A 17,305-nucleotide genomic window follows, 5' to 3' on the forward strand; every position below is an offset into this window, starting at 1 on the left:
CTACTAATGAAGTATCAAAGTTTTGATCATCTGCCTCAAACTGTTAAACAGGCTTGCTACTAATGAAGTATAAAAGTTTTGATCATCTGCCTCAAACTGTTAAACAGGCTTGCTACTGACAAAAGTATCAAAGTTTAGATCATCTGCCTCAAACTGTTCAACAGGCTTGCTACTAATAAAGTATCAAAGTTTTGATCATCTGCCTCAAGCTGTTAAACAGGCTTGCTACTAATGAAGTATCAAAGTTTTGATCATCTGCCTCAAACTGTTAAACAGGCTTGCTACTAATGAAGTATCAAAGTTTTGATCATCTGCCTCAAGCTGTTAAACAGGCTTGCTACTAATAAAGTATCAAAGTTTTGATCATCTGCCTCAAACTGTTAAACAGGCTTGCTACTAATAAAGTATCAAAGTTTTGACCATCTGCCTCAAGCTGTTAAACAGGCTTGCTACTAATGAAATATCAAAGTTTTGATCATCTGCCTCAAACTGTTAAACAGGCTTGCTACTAATGAAGTATGAAAGTTTTGATCATCTGCCTCAAACTGTTAAACAGGCTTGCTACTAATGAAGTATCAAAGTTTTGATCATCTGCCTCAAACTGTTAAACAGGCTTGCTACTAATAAAGTATCAAAGTTTTGATCATCTGCCTCAAACTGTTAAACAGGCTTGCTACTAATGAAGTATCAAAGTTTTGATCATCTGCCTCAAACTGTTAAACAGGCTTGCTACTAATAAAGTATCAAAGTTTTGATCATCTGCCTCAAACTGTTAAACAGGCTTGCTACTAATGAAGTATCAAAGTTTAGATCATCTGCCTCAAGCTGTTAAACAGGCTTGCTATTAATGAAGTATCAAAGTTTTGATCATCTGCCTCAAGCTGTTAAACAGGCTTGCTACTAATGAAGTATCAAAGTTTAGATCATCTGCCTCAAACTGTTAAACAGGCTTGCTACTAATGAAGTATCAAAGTTTTGATCATCTGCCTCAAGCTGTTAAACAGGCTTGCTATTAATGAAGTATCAAAGTTTTGATCATCTGCCTCAAGCTGTTAAACAGGCTTGCTATTAATGAAGTATCAAAGTTTTGATCATCTGCCTCAAGCTGTTAAACAGGCTTGCTACTAATGAAGTATAAAAGTTTTGATCATCTGCCTCAAACTGTTAAACAGGCTTGCTACTAATGAAGTATCAAAGTTTTGATCATCTGCCTCAAGCTGTTAAACAGGCTTGCTACTAATGAAGTATAAAAGTTTTGATCATCTGCCTCAAACTGTTAAACAGGCTTGCTACTGACAAAAGTATCAAAGTTTAGATCATCTGCCTCAAACTGTTCAACAGGCTTTCTACTAATAAAGTATCAAAGTTTTGATCATCTGCCTCAAGCTGTTAAACAGGCTTGCTACTAATGAAGTATCAAAGTTTTGATCATCTGCCTCAAACTGTTAAACAGGCTTGCTACTAATGAAGTATCAAAGTTTTGATCATCTGCCTCAAGCTGTTAAACAGGCTTGCTACTAATAAAGTATCAAAGTTTTGATCATCTGCCTCAAACTGTTAAACAGGCTTGCTACTAATAAAGTATCAAAGTTTTGACCATCTGCCTCAAGCTGTTAAACAGGCTTGCTACTAATGAAATATCAAAGTTTTGATCATCTGCCTCAAACTGTTAAACAGGCTTGCTACTAATGAAGTATAAAAGTTTTGATCATCTGCCTCAAACTGTTAAACAGGCTTGCTACTAATGAAGTATCAAAGTTTTGATCATCTGCCTCAAACTGTTAAACAGGCTTGCTACTAATAAAGTATCAAAGTTTTGATCATCTGCCTCAAACTGTTAAACAGGCTTGCTACTAATGAAGTATCAAAGTTTTGATCATCTGCCTCAAACTGTTAAACAGGCTTGCTACTAATGAAGTATCAAAGTTTTGATCATCTGCCTCAAACTGTTAAACAGGCTTGCTACTAATGAAGTATCAAAGTTTTGATCATCTGCCTCAAGCTGTTAAACAGGCTTGCTACTAATGAAGTATCAAAGTTTTGATCATCTGCCTCAAACTGTTAAACAGGCTTGCTACTAATGAAGTATCAAAGTTTTGATCATCTGCCTAAAACTGTTAAACAGGCTTGCTACTAATGAAGTATCAAAGTTTTGATCATCTGCCTCAAACTGTTAAACAGGCTTGCTACTAATGAAGTATCAAAGTTTTGATCATCTGCCTCAAACTGTTAAACAGGCTTGCTACTAATGAAGTATCAAAGTTTTGATCATCTGCCTCAAACTGTTAAACAGGCTTGCTACTAATGAAGTATCAAAGTTTTGATCATCTGCCTCAAGCTGTTAAACAGGCTTGCTACTAATAAAGTATAAAAGTTTTGATCATCTGCCTCAAACTGTTAAACAGGCTTGCTACTAATGAAGTATCAAAGTTTAGATCATCTGCCTCAAACTGTTAAACAGGCTTGCTACTAATGAAGTATAAAAGTTTTGATCATCTGCCTCAAACTGTTAAACAGGCTTGCTACTAATGAAGTATCAAAGTTTAGATCATCTGCCTCAAACTGTTAAACAGGCTTGCTACTAATGAAGTATCAAAGTTTTGATCATCTGCCTCAAACTGTTAAACAGGCTTGCTACTAATGAAGTATCAAAGTTTTGATCATCTGCCTCAAACTGTTAAACAGGCTTGCTACTAATGAAGTATCAAAGTTTTGATCATCTGCCTCAAACTGTTAAACAGGCTTGCTACTAATGAAGTATAAAAGTTTAGATCATCTGCCTCAAACTGTTAAACAGGCTTGCTACTAATGAAGTATCAAAGTTTTGATCATCTGCCTCAAACTGTTAAACAGGCTTGCTACTAATGAAGTATCAAAGTTTAGATCATCTGCCTCAAACTGTTAAACAGGCTTGCTACTAATGAAGTATCAAAGTTTTGATCATCTGCCTCAAACTGTTAAACAGGCTTGCTACTAATGAAGTATCAAAGTTTTGATCATCTGCCTCAAACTGTTAAACAGGCTTGCTACTAATAAAGTATCAAAGTTTTGATCATCTGCCTCAAGCTGTTAAACAGGCTTGCTACTAATGAAGTATCAAAGTTTTGATCATCTGCCTCAAACTGTTAAACAGGCTTGCTACTAATGAAGTATCAAAGTTTTGATCATCTGCCTCAAACTGTTAAACAGGCTTGCTACTAATGAAGTATAAAAGTTTTGATCATCTTCCTCAAACTGTTAAACAGGCTTGCTACTAATAAAGTATCAAAGTTTTGAGCATCTTCCTCAAACTGTTAAACAGGCTTGCTACTAATAAAGTATCAAAGTTTTGATCATCTGCCTCAAGCTGTTAAACAGGCTTGCTACTAATGAAGTATAAAAGTTTTGATCATCTGCCTCAAACTGTTAAACAGGCTTGCTACTAATGAAGTATCAAAGTTTAGATCATCTGCCTCAAACTGTTAAACAGGCTTGCTACTAATAAAGTATCAAAGTTTTGATCATCTGCCTAAAGCTGTTAAACAGGCTTGCTACTAATGAAGTATCAAAGTTTTGATCATCTGCCTCAAACTGTTAAACAGGCTTGCTACTAATAAAGTATCAAAGTTTTGATCATCTGCCTCAAACTGTTAAACAGGCTTGCTACTAATGAAGTATCAAAGTTTAGATCATCTGCCTCAAACTGTTAAACAGGCTTTCTATTAATGAAGTATCAAAGTTTTGATCATCTGCCTCAAGCTGTTAAACAGGCTTGCTACTAATGAAGTATCAAAGTTTAGATCATCTGCCTCAAACTGTTAAACAGGCTTGCTACTAATAAAGTATCAAAGTTTTGATCATCTGCCTCAAGCTGTTAAACAGGCTTGCTATTAATGAAGTATCAAAGTTTTGATCATCTGCCTCAAGCTGTTAAACAGGCTTGCTATTAATGAAGTATCAAAGTTTTGATCATCTGCCTCAAGCTGTTAAACAGGCTTGCTACTAATGAAGTATAAAAGTTTTGATCATCTGCCTCAAACTGTTAAACAGGCTTGCTACTAATGAAGTATCAAAGTTTAGATCATCTGCCTCAAACTGTTAAACAGGCTTTCTATTAATGAAGTATCAAAGTTTTGATCATCTGCCTCAAGCTGTTAAACAGGCTTGCTACTAATGAAGTATCAAAGTTTAGATCATCTGCCTCAAACTGTTAAACAGGCTTGCTACTAATAAAGTATCAAAGTTTTGATCATCTGCCTCAAGCTGTTAAACAGGCTTGCTATTAATGAAGTATCAAAGTTTTGATCATCTGCCTCAAGCTGTTAAACAGGCTTGCTATTAATGAAGTATCAAAGTTTTGATCATCTGCCTCAAGCTGTTAAACAGGCTTGCTACTAATGAAGTATAAAAGTTTTGATCATCTGCCTCAAACTGTTAAACAGGCTTGCTACTAATGAAGTATCAAAGTTTTGATCATCTGCCTCAAGCTGTTAAACAGGCTTGCTACTAATGAAGTATAAAAGTTTTGATCATCTGCCTCAAACTGTTAAACAGGCTTGCTACTGACAAAAGTATCAAAGTTTAGATCATCTGCCTCAAACTGTTCAACAGGCTTGCTACTAATAAAGTATCAAAGTTTTGATCATCTGCCTCAAGCTGTTAAACAGGCTTGCTACTAATGAAGTATCAAAGTTTTGATCATCTGCCTCAAACTGTTAAACAGGCTTGCTACTAATGAAGTATAAAAGTTTTGATCATCTGCCTCAAGCTGTTAAACAGGCTTGCTACTAATAAAGTATCAAAGTTTTGATCATCTGCCTCAAACTGTTAAACAGGCTTGCTACTAATAAAGTATCAAAGTTTTGACCATCTGCCTCAAGCTGTTAAACAGGCTTGCTACTAATGAAGTATCAAAGTTTTGATCATCTGCCTCAAACTGTTAAACAGGCTTGCTACTAATGAAGTATAAAAGTTTTGATCATCTGCCTCAAACTGTTAAACAGGCTTGCTACTAATGAAGTATCAAAGTTTTGATCATCTGCCTCAAACTGTTAAACAGGCTTGCTACTAATAAAGTATCAAAGTTTTGATCATCTGCCTCAAACTGTTAAACAGGCTTGCTATTAATGAAGTATCAAATTTTGATCATCTGCCTCAAACTGTTAAACAGGCTTGCTACTAATGAAGTATCAAAGTTTTGATCATCTGCCTCAAACTGTTAAACAGGCTTGCTACTAATGAAGTATCAAAGTTTTGATCATCTGCCTCAAACTGTTAAACAGGCTTGCTACTAATGAAGTATCAAAGTTTTGATCATCTGCCTCAAACTGTTAAACAGGCTTGCTACTAATGAAGTATCAAAGTTTTGATCATCTGCCTCAAACTGTTAAACAGGCTTGCTACTAATGAAGTATAAAAGTTTTGATCATCTGCCTCAAACTGTTAAACAGGCTTGCTACTAATGAAGTATCAAAGTTTTGATCATCTGCCTCAAACTGTTAAACAGGCTTGCTACTAATGAAGTATCAAAGTTTTGATCATCTGCCTCAAACTGTTAAACAGGCTTGCTACTAATGAAGTATCAAAGTTTTGATCATCTGCCTCAAACTGTTAAACAGGCTTGCTACTAATAAAGTATAAAAGTTTTGATCATCTGCCTCAAGCTGTTAAACAGGCTTGCTACTAATAAAGTATAAAAGTTTTGATCATCTGCCTCAAACTGTTAAACAGGCTTGCTACTAATGAAGTATCAAATTTTAGATCATCTGCCTAAAACTGTTAAACAGGCTTGCTACTAATGAAGTATAAAAGTTTTGATCATCTGCCTCAAACTGTTAAACAGGCTTGCTACTAATGAAGTATCAAAGTTTAGATCATCTGCCTCAAACTGTTAAACAGGCTTGCTACTAATGAAGTATCAAAGTTTTGATCATCTGCCTCAAACTGTTAAACAGGCTTGCTACTAATGAAGTATCAAAGTTTTGATCATCTGCCTCAAACTGTTAAACAGGCTTGCTACTAATGAAGTATCAAAGTTTTGATCATCTGCCTCAAGCTGTTAAACAGGCTTGCTACTAATGAAGTATAAAAGTTTAGATCATCTGCCTCAAACTGTTAAACAGGCTTGCTACTAATGAAGTATCAAAGTTTAGATCATCTGCCTCAAACTGTTAAACAGGCTTGCTATTAATGAAGTATCAAAGTTTTGATCATCTGCCTCAAGCTGTTAAACAGGCTTGCTACTAATGAAGTATCAAAGTTTTGATCATCTGCCTCAAACTGTTAAACAGGCTTGCTACTAATAAAGTATCAAAGTTCTGATCATCTGCCTCAAACTGTTAAACAGGCTTGCTACTAATGAAGTATCAAAGTTTTGATCATCTGCCTCAAGCTGTTAAACAGGCTTGCTACTAATAAAGTATCAAAGTTTAGATCATCTGCCTCAAACTGTTAAACAGGCTTGCTATTAATGAAGTATCAAAGTTTTGATCATCTGCCTCAAACTGTTAAACAGGCTTGCTACTAATAAAGTATCAAAGTTTTGATCATCTGCCTCAAACTGTTAAACAGGCTTGCTACTAATGAAGTATCAAAGTTTAGATCATCTGCCTCAAACTGTTAAACAGGCTTGCTACTAATGAAGTATAAAAGTTTTGATCATCTGCCTCAAACTGTTAAACAGGCTTGCTACTAATGAAGTATCAAAGTTTTGATCATCTGCCTCAAGCTGTTAAACAGGCTTGCTACTAATGAAGTATCAAAGTTTTGATCATCTGCCTCAAACTGTTAAACAGGCTTGCTACTAATGAAGTATCAAAGTTTTGATCATCTGCCTCAAACTGTTAAACAGGCTTGCTACTAATAAAGTATCAAAGTTTTGATCATCTGCCTCAAGCTGTTAAACAGGCTTGCTACTAATGAAGTATCAAAGTTTTGATCATCTGCCTCAAACTGTTAAACAGGCTTGCTACTAATGAAGTATCAAAGTTTTGATCATCTGCCTCAAACTGTTAAACAGGCTTGCTACTAATGAAGTATAAAAGTTTTGATCATCTTCCTCAAACTGTTAAACAGGCTTGCTACTAATAAAGTATCAAAGTTTTGAGCATCTTCCTCAAACTGTTAAACAGGCTTGCTACTAATAAAGTATCAAAGTTTTGATCATCTGCCTCAAGCTGTTAAACAGGCTTGCTACTAATGAAGTATAAAAGTTTTGATCATCTGCCTCAAACTGTTAAACAGGCTTGCTACTAATGAAGTATCAAAGTTTTGATCATCTGCCTCAAACTGTTAAACAGGCTTGCTACTAATAAAGTATCAAAGTTTAGATCATCTGCCTCAAACTGTTAAACAGGCTTGCTACTAATAAAGTATCAAAGTTTTGATCATCTGCCTCAAACTGTTAAACAGGCTTGCTACTAATAAAGTATCAAAGTTTTGATCATCTGCCTCAAGCTGTTAAACAGGCTTGCTACTAATGAAGTATCAAAGTTTTGATCATCTGCCTCAAACTGTTAAACAGGCTTGCTACTAATGAAGTATCAAAGTTTTGATCATCTGCCTCAAACTGTTAAACAGGCTTGCTACTAATGAAGTATAAAAGTTTTGATCATCTTCCTCAAACTGTTAAACAGGCTTGCTACTAATAAAGTATCAAAGTTTTGAGCATCTTCCTCAAACTGTTAAACAGGCTTGCTACTAATAAAGTATAAAAGTTTTGATCATCTGCCTCAAACTGTTAAACAGGCTTGCTACTAATGAAGTATCAAAGTTTTGATCATCTGCCTCAAACTGTTAAACAGGCTTGCTACTAATAAAGTATCAAAGTTTTGATCATCTGCCTCAAGCTGTTAAACAGGCTTGCTACTAATGAAGTATCAAAGTTTTGATCATCTGCCTCAAACTGTTAAACAGGCTTGCTACTAATAAAGTATCAAAGTTTTGATCATCTGCCTCAAACTGTTAAACAGGCTTGCTACTAATGAAGTATCAAAGTTTAGATCATCTGCCTCAAGCTGTTAAACAGGCTTGCTATTAATGAAGTATCAAAGTTTTGATCATCTGCCTCAAGCTGTTAAACAGGCTTGCTACTAATGAAGTATCAAAGTTTAGATCATCTGCCTCAAACTGTTAAACAGGCTTGCTACTAATAAAGTATCAAAGTTTTGATCATCTGCCTCAAACTGTTAAACAGGCTTGCTATTAATGAAGTATCAAAGTTTTGATCATCTGCCTCAAGCTGTTAAACAGGCTTGCTATTAATGAAGTATCAAAGTTTTGATCATCTGCCTCAAGCTGTTAAACAGGCTTGCTACTAATGAAGTATAAAAGTTTTGATCATCTGCCTCAAACTGTTAAACAGGCTTGCTACTAATGAAGTATCAAAGTTTTGATCATCTGCCTCAAGCTGTTAAACAGGCTTGCTACTAATGAAGTATAAAAGTTTTGATCATCTGCCTCAAACTGTTAAACAGGCTTGCTACTGACAAAAGTATCAAAGTTTAGATCATCTGCCTCAAACTGTTCAACAGGCTTGCTACTAATAAAGTATCAAAGTTTTGATCATCTGCCTCAAGCTGTTAAACAGGCTTGCTACTAATGAAGTATCAAAGTTTTGATCATCTGCCTCAAACTGTTAAACAGGCTTGCTACTAATGAAGTATCAAAGTTTTGATCATCTGCCTCAAGCTGTTAAACAGGCTTGCTACTAATAAAGTATCAAAGTTTTGATCATCTGCCTCAAACTGTTAAACAGGCTTGCTACTAATAAAGTATCAAAGTTTTGACCATCTGCCTCAAGCTGTTAAACAGGCTTGCTACTAATAAAATATCAAAGTTTTGATCATCTGCCTCAAACTGTTAAACAGGCTTGCTACTAATGAAGTATAAAAGTTTTGATCATCTGCCTCAAACTGTTAAACAGGCTTGCTACTAATGAAGTATCAAAGTTTTGATCATCTGCCTCAAACTGTTAAACAGGCTTGCTACTAATAAAGTATCAAAGTTTTGATCATCTGCCTCAAACTGTTAAACAGGCTTGCTACTAATGAAGTATCAAAGTTTTGATCATCTGCCTCAAACTGTTAAACAGGCTTGCTACTAATGAAGTATCAAAGTTTTGATCATCTGCCTCAAACTGTTAAACAGGCTTGCTACTAATGAAGTATCAAAGTTTTGATCATCTGCCTCAAACTGTTAAACAGGCTTGCTACTAATAAAGTATCAAAGTTTTGATCATCTGCCTCAAGCTGTTAAACAGGCTTGCTACTAATGAAGTATAAAAGTTTTGATCATCTGCCTCAAACTGTTAAACAGGCTTGCTACTAATGAAGTATCAAAGTTTTGATCATCTGCCTCAAACTGTTAAACAGGCTTGCTACTAATAAAGTATCAAAGTTTTGATCATCTGCCTCAAGCTGTTAAACAGGCTTGCTACTAATGAAGTATCAAAGTTTTGATCATCTGCCTCAAACTGTTAAACAGGCTTGCTACTAATAAAGTATCAAAGTTTTGATCATCTACCTCAAACTGTTAAACAGGCTTGCTACTAATGAAGTATCAAAGTTTAGATCATCTGCCTCAAGCTGTTAAACAGGCTTGCTATTAATGAAGTATCAAAGTTTTGATCATCTGCCTCAAGCTGTTAAACAGGCTTGCTACTAATGAAGTATCAAAGTTTAGATCATCTGCCTCAAACTGTTAAACAGGCTTGCTACTAATGAAGTATCAAAGTTTTGATCATCTGCCTCAAGCTGTTAAACAGGCTTGCTATTAATGAAGTATCAAAGTTTTGATCATCTGCCTCAAGCTGTTAAACAGGCTTGCTATTAATGAAGTATCAAAGTTTTGATCATCTGCCTCAAGCTGTTAAACAGGCTTGCTACTAATGAAGTATAAAAGTTTTGATCATCTGCCTCAAACTGTTAAACAGGCTTGCTACTAATGAAGTATCAAAGTTTTGATCATCTGCCTCAAGCTGTTAAACAGGCTTGCTACTAATGAAGTATAAAAGTTTTGATCATCTGCCTCAAACTGTTAAACAGGCTTGCTACTGACAAAAGTATCAAAGTTTAGATCATCTGCCTCAAACTGTTCAACAGGCTTGCTACTAATAAAGTATCAAAGTTTTGATCATCTGCCTCAAGCTGTTAAACAGGCTTGCTACTAATGAAGTATCAAAGTTTTGATCATCTGCCTCAAACTGTTAAACAGGCTTGCTACTAATGAAGTATCAAAGTTTTGATCATCTGCCTCAAGCTGTTAAACAGGCTTGCTACTAATAAAGTATCAAAGTTTTGATCATCTGCCTCAAACTGTTAAACAGGCTTGCTACTAATAAAGTATCAAAGTTTTGACCATCTGCCTCAAGCTGTTAAACAGGCTTGCTACTAATGAAATATCAAAGTTTTGATCATCTGCCTCAAACTGTTAAACAGGCTTGCTACTAATGAAGTATAAAAGTTTTGATCATCTGCCTCAAACTGTTAAACAGGCTTGCTACTAATGAAGTATCAAAGTTTTGATCATCTGCCTCAAACTGTTAAACAGGCTTGCTACTAATAAAGTATCAAAGTTTTGATCATCTGCCTCAAACTGTTAAACAGGCTTGCTACTAATGAAGTATCAAAGTTTTGATCATCTGCCTCAAACTGTTAAACAGGCTTGCTACTAATAAAGTATCAAAGTTTTGATCATCTGCCTCAAACTGTTAAACAGGCTTGCTACTAATGAAGTATCAAAGTTTAGATCATCTGCCTCAAGCTGTTAAACAGGCTTGCTATTAATGAAGTATCAAAGTTTTGATCATCTGCCTCAAGCTGTTAAACAGGCTTGCTACTAATGAAGTATCAAAGTTTAGATCATCTGCCTCAAACTGTTAAACAGGCTTGCTACTAATGAAGTATCAAAGTTTTGATCATCTGCCTCAAGCTGTTAAACAGGCTTGCTATTAATGAAGTATCAAAGTTTTGATCATCTGCCTCAAGCTGTTAAACAGGCTTGCTATTAATGAAGTATCAAAGTTTTGATCATCTGCCTCAAGCTGTTAAACAGGCTTGCTACTAATGAAGTATAAAAGTTTTGATCATCTGCCTCAAACTGTTAAACAGGCTTGCTACTAATGAAGTATCAAAGTTTTGATCATCTGCCTCAAGCTGTTAAACAGGCTTGCTACTAATGAAGTATAAAAGTTTTGATCATCTGCCTCAAACTGTTAAACAGGCTTGCTACTGACAAAAGTATCAAAGTTTAGATCATCTGCCTCAAACTGTTCAACAGGCTTTCTACTAATAAAGTATCAAAGTTTTGATCATCTGCCTCAAGCTGTTAAACAGGCTTGCTACTAATGAAGTATCAAAGTTTTGATCATCTGCCTCAAACTGTTAAACAGGCTTGCTACTAATGAAGTATCAAAGTTTTGATCATCTGCCTCAAGCTGTTAAACAGGCTTGCTACTAATAAAGTATCAAAGTTTTGATCATCTGCCTCAAACTGTTAAACAGGCTTGCTACTAATAAAGTATCAAAGTTTTGACCATCTGCCTCAAGCTGTTAAACAGGCTTGCTACTAATGAAATATCAAAGTTTTGATCATCTGCCTCAAACTGTTAAACAGGCTTGCTACTAATGAAGTATAAAAGTTTTGATCATCTGCCTCAAACTGTTAAACAGGCTTGCTACTAATGAAGTATCAAAGTTTTGATCATCTGCCTCAAACTGTTAAACAGGCTTGCTACTAATAAAGTATCAAAGTTTTGATCATCTGCCTCAAACTGTTAAACAGGCTTGCTACTAATGAAGTATCAAAGTTTTGATCATCTGCCTCAAACTGTTAAACAGGCTTGCTACTAATGAAGTATCAAAGTTTTGATCATCTGCCTCAAACTGTTAAACAGGCTTGCTACTAATGAAGTATCAAAGTTTTGATCATCTGCCTCAAGCTGTTAAACAGGCTTGCTACTAATGAAGTATCAAAGTTTTGATCATCTGCCTCAAACTGTTAAACAGGCTTGCTACTAATGAAGTATCAAAGTTTTGATCATCTGCCTAAAACTGTTAAACAGGCTTGCTACTAATGAAGTATCAAAGTTTTGATCATCTGCCTCAAACTGTTAAACAGGCTTGCTACTAATGAAGTATCAAAGTTTTGATCATCTGCCTCAAACTGTTAAACAGGCTTGCTACTAATGAAGTATCAAAGTTTTGATCATCTGCCTCAAACTGTTAAACAGGCTTGCTACTAATGAAGTATCAAAGTTTTGATCATCTGCCTCAAGCTGTTAAACAGGCTTGCTACTAATAAAGTATAAAAGTTTTGATCATCTGCCTCAAACTGTTAAACAGGCTTGCTACTAATGAAGTATCAAAGTTTAGATCATCTGCCTCAAACTGTTAAACAGGCTTGCTACTAATGAAGTATAAAAGTTTTGATCATCTGCCTCAAACTGTTAAACAGGCTTGCTACTAATGAAGTATCAAAGTTTAGATCATCTGCCTCAAACTGTTAAACAGGCTTGCTACTAATGAAGTATCAAAGTTTTGATCATCTGCCTCAAACTGTTAAACAGGCTTGCTACTAATGAAGTATCAAAGTTTTGATCATCTGCCTCAAACTGTTAAACAGGCTTGCTACTAATGAAGTATCAAAGTTTTGATCATCTGCCTCAAACTGTTAAACAGGCTTGCTACTAATGAAGTATAAAAGTTTAGATCATCTGCCTCAAACTGTTAAACAGGCTTGCTACTAATGAAGTATCAAAGTTTTGATCATCTGCCTCAAACTGTTAAACAGGCTTGCTACTAATGAAGTATCAAAGTTTAGATCATCTGCCTCAAACTGTTAAACAGGCTTGCTACTAATGAAGTATCAAAGTTTTGATCATCTGCCTCAAACTGTTAAACAGGCTTGCTACTAATGAAGTATCAAAGTTTTGATCATCTGCCTCAAACTGTTAAACAGGCTTGCTACTAATAAAGTATCAAAGTTTTGATCATCTGCCTCAAGCTGTTAAACAGGCTTGCTACTAATGAAGTATCAAAGTTTTGATCATCTGCCTCAAACTGTTAAACAGGCTTGCTACTAATGAAGTATCAAAGTTTTGATCATCTGCCTCAAACTGTTAAACAGGCTTGCTACTAATGAAGTATAAAAGTTTTGATCATCTTCCTCAAACTGTTAAACAGGCTTGCTACTAATAAAGTATCAAAGTTTTGAGCATCTTCCTCAAACTGTTAAACAGGCTTGCTACTAATAAAGTATCAAAGTTTTGATCATCTGCCTCAAGCTGTTAAACAGGCTTGCTACTAATGAAGTATAAAAGTTTTGATCATCTGCCTCAAACTGTTAAACAGGCTTGCTACTAATGAAGTATCAAAGTTTAGATCATCTGCCTCAAACTGTTAAACAGGCTTGCTACTAATAAAGTATCAAAGTTTTGATCATCTGCCTAAAGCTGTTAAACAGGCTTGCTACTAATGAAGTATCAAAGTTTTGATCATCTGCCTCAAACTGTTAAACAGGCTTGCTACTAATAAAGTATCAAAGTTTTGATCATCTGCCTCAAACTGTTAAACAGGCTTGCTACTAATGAAGTATCAAAGTTTAGATCATCTGCCTCAAACTGTTAAACAGGCTTTCTATTAATGAAGTATCAAAGTTTTGATCATCTGCCTCAAGCTGTTAAACAGGCTTGCTACTAATGAAGTATCAAAGTTTAGATCATCTGCCTCAAACTGTTAAACAGGCTTGCTACTAATAAAGTATCAAAGTTTTGATCATCTGCCTCAAGCTGTTAAACAGGCTTGCTATTAATGAAGTATCAAAGTTTTGATCATCTGCCTCAAGCTGTTAAACAGGCTTGCTATTAATGAAGTATCAAAGTTTTGATCATCTGCCTCAAGCTGTTAAACAGGCTTGCTACTAATGAAGTATAAAAGTTTTGATCATCTGCCTCAAACTGTTAAACAGGCTTGCTACTAATGAAGTATCAAAGTTTAGATCATCTGCCTCAAACTGTTAAACAGGCTTTCTATTAATGAAGTATCAAAGTTTTGATCATCTGCCTCAAGCTGTTAAACAGGCTTGCTACTAATGAAGTATCAAAGTTTAGATCATCTGCCTCAAACTGTTAAACAGGCTTGCTACTAATAAAGTATCAAAGTTTTGATCATCTGCCTCAAGCTGTTAAACAGGCTTGCTATTAATGAAGTATCAAAGTTTTGATCATCTGCCTCAAGCTGTTAAACAGGCTTGCTATTAATGAAGTATCAAAGTTTTGATCATCTGCCTCAAGCTGTTAAACAGGCTTGCTACTAATGAAGTATAAAAGTTTTGATCATCTGCCTCAAACTGTTAAACAGGCTTGCTACTAATGAAGTATCAAAGTTTTGATCATCTGCCTCAAGCTGTTAAACAGGCTTGCTACTAATGAAGTATAAAAGTTTTGATCATCTGCCTCAAACTGTTAAACAGGCTTGCTACTGACAAAAGTATCAAAGTTTAGATCATCTGCCTCAAACTGTTCAACAGGCTTGCTACTAATAAAGTATCAAAGTTTTGATCATCTGCCTCAAGCTGTTAAACAGGCTTGCTACTAATGAAGTATCAAAGTTTTGATCATCTGCCTCAAACTGTTAAACAGGCTTGCTACTAATGAAGTATAAAAGTTTTGATCATCTGCCTCAAGCTGTTAAACAGGCTTGCTACTAATAAAGTATCAAAGTTTTGATCATCTGCCTCAAACTGTTAAACAGGCTTGCTACTAATAAAGTATCAAAGTTTTGACCATCTGCCTCAAGCTGTTAAACAGGCTTGCTACTAATGAAGTATCAAAGTTTTGATCATCTGCCTCAAACTGTTAAACAGGCTTGCTACTAATGAAGTATCAAAGTTTTGATCATCTGCCTCAAACTGTTAAACAGGCTTGCTACTAATAAAGTATCAAAGTTTTGATCATCTGCCTCAAACTGTTAAACAGGCTTGCTATTAATGAAGTATCAAATTTTGATCATCTGCCTCAAACTGTTAAACAGGCTTGCTACTAATGAAGTATCAAAGTTTTGATCATCTGCCTCAAACTGTTAAACAGGCTTGCTACTAATGAAGTATAAAAGTTTTGATCATCTGCCTCAAACTGTTAAACAGGCTTGCTACTAATGAAGTATCAAAGTTTTGATCATCTGCCTCAAACTGTTAAACAGGCTTGCTACTAATAAAGTATCAAAGTTTTGATCATCTGCCTCAAACTGTTAAACAGGCTTGCTATTAATGAAGTATCAAATTTTGATCATCTGCCTCAAACTGTTAAACAGGCTTGCTACTAATGAAGTATCAAAGTTTTGATCATCTGCCTCAAACTGTTAAACAGGCTTGCTACTAATGAAGTATCAAAGTTTTGATCATCTGCCTCAAACTGTTAAACAGGCTTGCTACTAATGAAGTATCAAAGTTTTGATCATCTGCCTCAAACTGTTAAACAGGCTTGCTACTAATGAAGTATCAAAGTTTTGATCATCTGCCTCAAACTGTTAAACAGGCTTGCTACTAATGAAGTATAAAAGTTTTGATCATCTGCCTCAAACTGTTAAACAGGCTTGCTACTAATGAAGTATCAAAGTTTTGATCATCTGCCTCAAACTGTTAAACAGGCTTGCTACTAATGAAGTATCAAAGTTTTGATCATCTGCCTCAAACTGTTAAACAGGCTTGCTACTAATGAAGTATCAAAGTTTTGATCATCTGCCTCAAACTGTTAAACAGGCTTGCTACTAATAAAGTATAAAAGTTTTGATCATCTGCCTCAAGCTGTTAAACAGGCTTGCTACTAATAAAGTATAAAAGTTTTGATCATCTGCCTCAAACTGTTAAACAGGCTTGCTACTAATGAAGTATCAAATTTTAGATCATCTGCCTAAAACTGTTAAACAGGCTTGCTACTAATGAAGTATAAAAGTTTTGATCATCTGCCTCAAACTGTTAAACAGGCTTGCTACTAATGAAGTATCAAAGTTTAGATCATCTGCCTCAAACTGTTAAACAGGCTTGCTACTAATGAAGTATCAAAGTTTTGATCATCTGCCTCAAACTGTTAAACAGGCTTGCTACTAATGAAGTATCAAAGTTTTGATCATCTGCCTCAAACTGTTAAACAGGCTTGCTACTAATGAAGTATCAAAGTTTTGATCATCTGCCTCAAGCTGTTAAACAGGCTTGCTACTAATGAAGTATAAAAGTTTAGATCATCTGCCTCAAACTGTTAAACAGGCTTGCTACTAATGAAGTATCAAAGTTTAGATCATCTGCCTCAAACTGTTAAACAGGCTTGCTATTAATGAAGTATCAAAGTTTTGATCATCTGCCTCAAGCTGTTAAACAGGCTTGCTACTAATGAAGTATCAAAGTTTTGATCATCTGCCTCAAACTGTTAAACAGGCTTGCTACTAATAAAGTATCAAAGTTCTGATCATCTGCCTCAAACTGTTAAACAGGCTTGCTACTAATGAAGTATCAAAGTTTTGATCATCTGCCTCAAGCTGTTAAACAGGCTTGCTACTAATAAAGTATCAAAGTTTAGATCATCTGCCTCAAACTGTTAAACAGGCTTGCTATTAATGAAGTATCAAAGTTTTGATCATCTGCCTCAAACTGTTAAACAGGCTTGCTACTAATAAAGTATCAAAGTTTTGATCATCTGCCTCAAACTGTTAAACAGGCTTGCTACTAATGAAGTATCAAAGTTTAGATCATCTGCCTCAAACTGTTAAACAGGCTTGCTACTAATGAAGTATAAAAGTTTTGATCATCTGCCTCAAACTGTTAAACAGGCTTGCTACTAATGAAGTATCAAAGTTTTGATCATCTGCCTCAAGCTGTTAAACAGGCTTGCTACTAATGAAGTATCAAAGTTTTGATCATCTGCCTCAAACTGTTAAACAGGCTTGCTACTAATGAAGTATCAAAGTTTTGATCATCTGCCTCAAACTGTTAAACAGGCTTGCTACTAATAAAGTATCAAAGTTTTGATCATCTGCCTCAAGCTGTTAAACAGGCTTGCTACTAATGAAGTATCAAAGTTTTGATCATCTGCCTCAAACTGTTAAACAGGCTTGCTACTAATGAAGTATCAAAGTTTTGATCATCTGCCTCAAACTGTTAAACAGGCTTGCTACTAATGAAGTATAAAAGTTTTGATCATCTTCCTCAAACTGTTAAACAGGCTTGCTACTAATAAAGTATCAAAGTTTTGAGCATCTTCCTCAAACTGTTAAACAGGCTTGCTACTAATAAAGTATCAAAGTTTTGATCATCTGCCTCAAGCTGTTAAACAGGC

The 17,305-nt window shown here is 35.3% G+C and overlaps 1 protein-coding gene across 1 annotated transcript in view; it reads left to right on the forward strand.

Annotated features, from left to right (window-relative positions):
• Positions 1 to 17,305, forward strand: part of LOC137291760 (putative hydroxypyruvate isomerase) — an 87,163-nt gene that overhangs the window by 54,826 nt on the left and 15,032 nt on the right. The gene's annotated exons all lie outside the window — the stretch shown is intronic.

The sequence above is a fragment of the Haliotis asinina genome, chromosome 7 (genome assembly GCF_037392515.1).
Source record: "Haliotis asinina isolate JCU_RB_2024 chromosome 7, JCU_Hal_asi_v2, whole genome shotgun sequence".
Classification (NCBI taxonomy): domain Eukaryota; kingdom Metazoa; phylum Mollusca; class Gastropoda; order Lepetellida; family Haliotidae; genus Haliotis; species Haliotis asinina.